The sequence below is a fragment of the Colobus angolensis genome, unplaced genomic scaffold (genome assembly GCF_000951035.1).
Source record: "Colobus angolensis palliatus isolate OR3802 unplaced genomic scaffold, Cang.pa_1.0 Scaffold49, whole genome shotgun sequence".
Classification (NCBI taxonomy): domain Eukaryota; kingdom Metazoa; phylum Chordata; class Mammalia; order Primates; family Cercopithecidae; genus Colobus; species Colobus angolensis.
Window position 1 is genome coordinate 3,502,568 of NW_012118376.1, and position 8,180 is coordinate 3,510,747.

Genomic DNA, 8,180 nt, shown 5'->3' on the forward strand with positions numbered 1-8,180 from the left:
AAAAAAAAAAAAATTAAAATGTCTTCCTTCAGAGATTTAGTAGCAATAGAGAAAGAACAACCAATTGGAAATCTTTTTGGGAGATTCTAAGCAATAAACAATAAAAATGTCCTCCTGTCTTTTACCGATAGTAAAATAAACAGATTGGTAGTTTCCCTGCAATTTGGGAATGACCTGGGTGCACTTATGTCTATCAAATAATATCTCTGCTAACATATTCACAGTTCTAAAAATTGTGAATGAATAAATGAATGAATGAAAAACACTTTAAGGTGTCCTGGAAGGAAAAAGAAAAAAAACGGAGGAGGACATCTACGAATTCTTACTGTCCAGCTCCCCACCTCCTACCCCCAGGGATTAGAAGCCCAGAATTTCCAGGCTTAGAGTTCCCTTTCTTACACAAAAAGGTTCCCTGTTCACCCAGCCTTCCCAATGGCTCCTAAAAGCCTCACTTCCAGCTGAAATCCCTGGAAAGCTAACCTTGCTTTATCTCTAGTCAGTGGAGATTTTAAATTTATCCATTTGTTTTAGTCTGTTTTGTGCTGCTATAACAGAATACCTGAGACTGGGTCATTTATGAGGAACAGAAATCTGTTTCCACACAGTTCTGGAGGATAGGATGTCCAAGGTTGAGGGGCCTGCATCTGGTGAGAGCCTTCTTACTGCACCGTAACATGGCAAAAGGCATCGCATGGGTGAAAGAGAGAAAAGGAGGCTGACCTCATCCTTTTACCGAACTCACTCACAATAACAACATTAACCCATTCACGAGGGCAGAACTCTGGTGGCCTAATCGCCACTCATTAGGCTCCACCTCCCAATACTACTGCATTGGGGATTACGTTCCAACACATGAACTTTGGGGAATACATTCAAACCACAGCACCTTCCAAATCACATTTGTTTCCCAGAAGAAAGAAAAGCAAACTTAAAGCCATACCAAAATTAATTCTATAAAATAAACACGAACCTGTAAAGTAATCAAGGCCTGGGTTAGTATGTGGTTTACAAATCAAACATTCAAGAGATACTGTAAATAAAGAGTTCCATAACATACCCATGTGTTTTCACTTACTTTACAAAAACTTGCAAGCACTGTGAAGAGTAACTATATATCAGAAATGCCTCTTTACCCTTCTGATGCCCTAGTGCATCAGAATCAACTGCAGGGCCTGTTAAAATTCAGACTGCCAGCCCTGCCACAGAGTTTCTGATTTGGCAGGTCTGAGTGGGGCCTGGGCATCTGCCTTTCCAACAAGTTCTCAGGAGATGCTCCGATGCTGCTGCTGCTGCTCCTGCTCCAGAGACTGCTCTTTGAAAACCACTGCATTTACTAAATAAACAGCTGTCAGCTCCTCTTAGGCACCTTGGCAAGAAGAAGTCATACATAATACGCAATTATAAAATTAAAGGACGGTCCAATTAGAGCTTAGTAAAATCCCACAGAAAGTCTAAGTGAAAGTTCCTCAGGCAATTGACAATGAATTGGAAACACAGTCTAAGTCATTCTTCGACAAAACTGGGATGCTGGACATTGCAGAACCGTAAATTAGTGAAATCTGACTGTAAATCAGTGAAAACATTGCCACAATTAATGGAGAGAATGAGAGAAAATGAGGTAAGAGAAACCCTACCCCCTAGAGAATTCAGTTGTCAAGATCCTTGTCCTGCTCTAAGCAGGACTCGTTTCCTTTACCTGTTCTCAGAGAATTCACCCATGCTCAGCAAAACTCTCTGGCAAAGCTGTTCATCCAAAAGACATGGCTAAACCCAGAAGCATAGGGAAGAGGCCGCTAAGCAGACAGCAGAGAGAGCACCAAATGCTCACATCCCTACGTCTCACCACACCTGCCTCCCCTGTCACTCACTTCACTGGGCCACTCACCCATGTCTCTAGTGAAAAGTTCGGGGTGTTTTTTTTTTTTTTTTTTAAAAAAAACCATCTCAAAGAACAAGAAGATACTTGTGAGGAGTTGCATCAGGTGACTCTCCTCAGGACAGCTCCAATTGTCCTTTATTGCCTATATAAATAGAAGATTCCACAATACAAATATACTAGCATGTGTTTCAGGTTTTCCTCTGACCTTCCTCAAGGTCATTTCAAATTCACAACTTTCATGAAGCCCTCCCGTTGCCCCCATCCAAATCCATCCTTCTCATATCTTCTCTTCCACAGAACTTTGGAAGGGCACTAAAAGTATAAGCATTTTTACTTGTCACCCAGATTCTCTGGTAAGCTGTCAGCAGCTAAGTGGTGTTTCATTCATCACAATATTTTGCTAGTATTAAGTGCTCAATTAATTGAAACAATTACAATTTGTTTAGCATTATGTGCCAGGAACCACATCAGCCACCTCTATAGATATATCATTTCCACACACCCTCTCAAGGTACAGGAGAAAACCCCAAGGCTACTGAGGCAGGCAATGGAAGTCAGAATTCAAACCCACCTCTATTCAACTCCAAAGCTTTTGCCATTTTATCAACACCATACTGCCTCTCAAGAGAGAAAAATAAAATAGAGCAGTAAGGTGACAAAGTATAAGCTCACAGGTCGGCCACACTACTGCAAGTTTCTACTGGATTTCTCAACAATCCCAGACTTTAAGGTATGGGCAGTGTATGTAATAAAGTAGGTTTTACAGATTATCCTATTTGCAATCACTGGGGCACATGTCACTGTATTATTATGGAAAAGCCTTTCACTTCAGCACCTCACAGTAAGAGATGGGATGTTTCTAAGTATACACAAAATATTTGATGAAGCTTGGATGTACTCTATAAAAAGCCCATGTAAGGCTGGGCATGGTGTCTCATGCCTGTAATAGCAGCACTTTGGGAGGCTGAGGAAGGCAGATCATTTGATCTCAGGAGTTCGAGACCAGCCTGGCCAATGTGATGAAAACCCATCTCTACCAAAAATACAAAAATTAGCCGGGCATGATGGTACATGCCTATAATCCCAGCTACTCAGGAGGGTAAAGCACGAGAATTGCTAGAACCTGGGAGGCAGAGGTTGCAGTGAGCTGAGATCATGCCACTGCACTCTAGCCTGGGTGACAGAGCAAGACTCTGTCTGGGAAGAAGAAAAAAAAAAAAGCCCCTGTACATCTATTTATAAATGAGCACACTATCCAATGGCCACAAGTTTTTTTGTGTTTTTTGTTTTGTTTTTAGAGATCGGGGTCTCACTGGGTGGGGTGGCTCATGCCTGTAATCCTAGAACTTTGGGAGGCTGAGCCAGGCGGATCACTTGAGGTAGGAAGTTCGAGACCAGCCTGACCACCACGGTGAAACCCCATCTCTACTAAAACATACAAAAATTAGCTGGGTGTGGTGGCGCATGCCTGTGGTCCCAGCTACTTGGGAGGCTGAGGTGGGAGAATCACTTGAACCCAGGAGACACTGGTTGCAGTGAGCCCAGATCTCACCACAGCACTTCAGCCTGGGCAACATAGTGGAACTCCATCTCAAAAAATAAATAAATAAATAAATAAGAGAGACTGAGTTCAGGCAAGGGGGTGGGGGGTGTAGCGCAGATCTCACTATGTTGCCTAGGCTGGAGAGCTGTGGCTATTCACAGGTGTAATCATAGGTGTGATCCTCCTGCCTTAGCCTCCCAAGTAGCTGTAACTACAGGTGTACACCACCACATCCAGCATAAATAGCTAGAGGTTTCTGTATCTTGAGAGAATCATGACAAACTCCTGAAACACATAGAAGGGGTGAACATTTATGATTCAGGGGCAGCAAACTGGCAACAGTCAATGGGGAAAGGCTCCAGGATCTGACAGTGCTGCTTCCAAGTTCCCCTGCCACCAGCTAGCAGGGTGGCCTTGACACAGTACCAGGGGTTTAAGCTTCTTTGTAAAATGGAAAACCACTGACCCTCTCAAAGGCCATAATGAGCTGATGACAACAGTAACACACAAAAAGCACCCAGCCCTTGGTAAGTTCACAAACATTTGTTGCATATCCCGTATTAAACTGCCTGCCCTGTAGGACTTACCTGACCCTATCAAATCAGACGTTGAGTGGCCTTTGTTTCTCTTTTAGTTACCATGAAGACATGGTAAGCATTAGATCTGTTTGTATACTAGCTTTTTTTTTTTTTTTTTTTTTTGAGATAGAGTCTCGCTGTGTCGCCCAGGCTGGAGTGCAGTGGCGTGATCTTGGCTTATTGCAACCTCTGCCTCCCGGGTTCAAGGCTTTCTCCTGCTTGCGATTCCCCTATTTGGGATTCTCCTGCCTCAGCCTCCCAAGTAGCTGGGATTACAGGCGTGCACTTCCACACCAAGCTAATTTTTGTATTTTTCGTAGAGACGAGGTTTCACTATGCTGGCTAGGCTAGTCTCGAACTCATGACTATATATGATCCACCTGCCTTGGCTTCCCAAACTCCTGGGATTACAGGCATGAGCCACATGCCCAGCTTTTAAATAGAAGGGACTATTAAAAAGCTTGTGTAGTGAGAGGGTAGACGGCAATAGTAAGTCATTGGCTCCCTAGAGAAAAAGGAGTTAACTAACACCCCAAATAACACTAAATTGTAAAACAAACTCAGTATTAGAAGCTTAAACTCTCCTAAACAAGTCATTCTGGCTAACAGCATGTATAATTAAAGTTAAAAGCATACTAAAATAACACTTTAGCTGTTGACCTTAAAGATCCTTTTGAAAAGCTCAACCAAAACACCAGCATATGAGGGAGCAGCTTGACTTTTTGTCTACTGAAAACAGCATCACAAGATAAGGCTGTAGATACCCTTCTGTGGTTCAAATGAAAGCACTGATAGGATGTTACAGCTGAGCTATGCTAAATACAGACTTATTCAATCCCCTTTTACACAACTACGTTTAACTACTTCAGAACTTAAATTTCATCTCAGATTGGTCATTGTAGATGGATAAGCTTAGTTGCACTGACCAACCCAAAACTCCAGTCTCCAGGTAACTTAGTAACATCACCATTCAGACAAGAGCAGAGAGCAGTACTCAAAAGCTCACAGTATCAGGCCAGATGTGGTGACTCACATCTGTAATCCCAGCACTTTGGGAGGCTGAGGAGGGAGGATTGCTTGAGCCCAGCAGCTGGAGACCAGCCTGGGCAACATGGCAAAACCCCATCTCTACAAAAAAATATAAAAAATTAGCTGGTTGTGGTGATGTGTGCCTGTAGTACCAGCTACTCAGGAGGGTGAGGTGGGAGGACAGCTTGAGGCTGGGAAGTTTGAGGCTACAGGGAGCCATGCACTCCAGCCTGGGTGAGAGAGCAAGATCCTGCCTCAAAATAAATAAATAAATAAATAATAAATAAATGAATAAATAAAAAATAAAAAATAAAAAAATGCTCAACCAGAATCTTTCTCAACTTCCCCTTCCCCGCCCCCACAACATGCTGGACTTAGGTTGCACTTTTTAAAAGAAGCAAACAGTGAAACATTGATCCCCATTTTTTTGTACAATGTATCTCATGAAAGGAAGTCTCTAAATCTTGTAAAGGGTAGAAAACCACAGTTCTTGCCTATGCAATCATTAGAGATCCACTGTAGTCACTTAAGTGCTGATTGTGTTATCAGTGGTAAGTGAAGTCATCTGCCTAGTCACAAACCCCTCTTTAGCTCTCGCTGGTGTTTTTAACTCTCAAGTAACTGGAACAAAAATTACGACAGATCATGGCAGCAATATGTTTTCAGAATTAATTTGGCAGATACATCATAATCCATTACAACAACACAAGTTATTTGCAAATCACACCTAAGCATAAGTGTCATCTTAATTTGGTTGAGTATAGAAAAATACTATATATGCAATATATAGTATATACTATGTCTATGTCTGCATTAGTTTAAACAGCTCCCTACTACCACTTCCTTCTTCCACCTCTTCCCTTCAGAATTGTGTTACTGAATTGTTTCAGCTTTGTTTGTAGTATTAACATTATACAAAAATAACTTTACAGATTGCAGGAAGATGTGGCCAACAATAGCGGAAATTAAATAGAAAATAGTCTATTTAATTTCAATCCAGTGCTTCTGTGTGCAAATTAGGGAGACTTCAGCAATCTTGCATCTGTCAGAAACCTAAGAAGAGTCAGAGGTCTCATGGAGAACTCATTAAGAAATCCCTCAAGTACAATTTATTATGTGGCCTTTTACAGACCCTCAGCCTGGTACAGAGGAGAAAGACCATACAGCCTGAGCTGAGTTGATTTAGTTACTTTGTATAAGAACTACTGAATTAAACGATGATTCAAGTGGGTAGGAGAGACAGCAGAACAGAAGCTCAGACCCAAAATAAGCAATAGCTGGCTTAATTCAAACTACCAAAAACTTGTGTTTAAAGCCCAGTCTCAAACATCTTATACTCAGAACGTTCAGCACTAGAACTGAAATTACAATGTATTGCTACTTTATTTTTAAATGCTAGGGATAACGCCCGTTATAATTTGAGGTTTTACTGAACCTGTACTTACCAAACCAATAAACAAGAAAAAGCACAGCCCCAGAACACAACAGAGCAAGGACAATCCTGTTATCCTTCCCTAGCCTTCCCAAGAAGAACTCACAGCACTATTTTCAGTCTCATGCTGATAGGAGGTTCAGAAAGCCAACAACAACCAGAAATTACACTAACACACCAAATAGCCCTCTTTTGCATGAATAGGCAATGTTAGGTAATGCCTATTGACACCAAAATCTATTCTGCTAGATATCATGTTCTGAATACACTGAAAATACACCATTCATAAACCAAAATTATAAAAGTGTTCACTTTAATGACATAACTGTCACATTAAAGCCTTCATATTTCAGGGTGACAAGAAAGTCTGGAAACATAGGCAAATATTTTCCATTTTTGACAGTGTTAAGTGACCAATGAATGCCAGCACTTGATGAGCGGAGGGAAAGTAACCGGGAGTGATTCCAACAAGATGGCACCCACCCCCTTACACCATATTGGTGAGGAAAGCTGGATGAAGATTTCCAAAGAAAGCAGCCCTGTGAACTGGGCTTCAGGCTTGCCAGATCTGGACTCCCTCCATAGCTTCTCCTGGAGTGCACTTAAAACACATATTTATTCCGTGAAAATCAAGCAGCATCACAGATGCACATGCAGGGACTGACAGAAATGCTGCATTCATGTACCACATTCACGGAAATTTTGCACTATCTATTGTTAATGAGGGCCGACATTAATCATGTGACAGCAAGAAATTATTTGCTCATGTAGATTCACCTAGTTTACAGAAGTTTGTGGTTATCTTACCATTTGACACAGTGAAGCCACCATATGTTCTGAGAGCTTGTCACATTAAAGTACTTCTACCAACCTAAGGTTGGCACTGCAAACACCCAGCAAAAAGCTGGGTCCCACCTGAGGTTGGCACTGCAAACACTGAATGAGCACAGTGTTCCTCCTTGAACCCAAGAGGCTCTGCTGTCTGTGTGGTTTACCAAAAGGCAAAAAGCTGGGTCTCAGTCAACCGCTGAATGCATTAGAGTACAGAGGCTGTAGTCCTCAGGCCTCCCCGTCACTGCAAGGGTAACACAGGAAAGATAACCTCCCATCTTCAACGCGCCAGCGGGGAGGAGGCGAAAGAACCTAGACAAGTTGAGCAGCCCTTTTTCAGTTAAGCAAGTCAGTGGCCCTAAGCACCATCCAAAACCACACACACACACACACAGACACACACACACACACAACACCCTGCTTAAGGTATCACCACCTTAACCCAAACCTGGTACCTCTGCCACCAAGGCCAGCCTGGGCAAAGATTAACCTGTGGTCTTCGGCCTTGGGTTCACTGACAGGGCCACCTTGGAGAGACAGCGGGCCAACTTTCTGTTTGTTTTAAAGGAAATGCTTCCTGGCACATGTTTAGGACTCTGAACTCTGCACATGAAGCCACGTGGTTAGTGTTAATCTGGCTCCATCCACTCACGATCGGCCAAAGCAACCTCTTTCCGAAGGCAGCCCCTGGCTGGGTAATCGACACCATCTCGTTCAAGTCACGCGGGCTCCCACCGGATTCCCTGGAGCCTAGTGCCGCGTCCCCTCCACACAGCAATCCTCCCATGCGAGGGAAACGGGGAGGAAAGGGGTTGGGGGGTTTCAGCGAGGAGGGACTCACACCTGTGAGGCCAATGGCTCTAGCGGCTCAGGTGAAGTCCGAGGGCG

The 8,180-nt window shown here is 43.0% G+C and overlaps 1 protein-coding gene across 1 annotated transcript in view; it reads right to left on the minus strand.

Annotated features, from left to right (window-relative positions):
• Positions 1–7,849, minus strand: part of IQGAP2 (IQ motif containing GTPase activating protein 2) — a 350,336-nt gene extending 342,487 nt beyond the window's left edge. Inside the window, exon 1 of the mRNA XM_011959360.1 lies at positions 7,748–7,849. The gene's annotated coding sequence lies outside the window, so the exon portion shown is untranslated. The remainder of the gene's footprint in view (positions 1–7,747) is intronic.
• Positions 7,850–8,180: the final 331 nt, after the last annotated feature.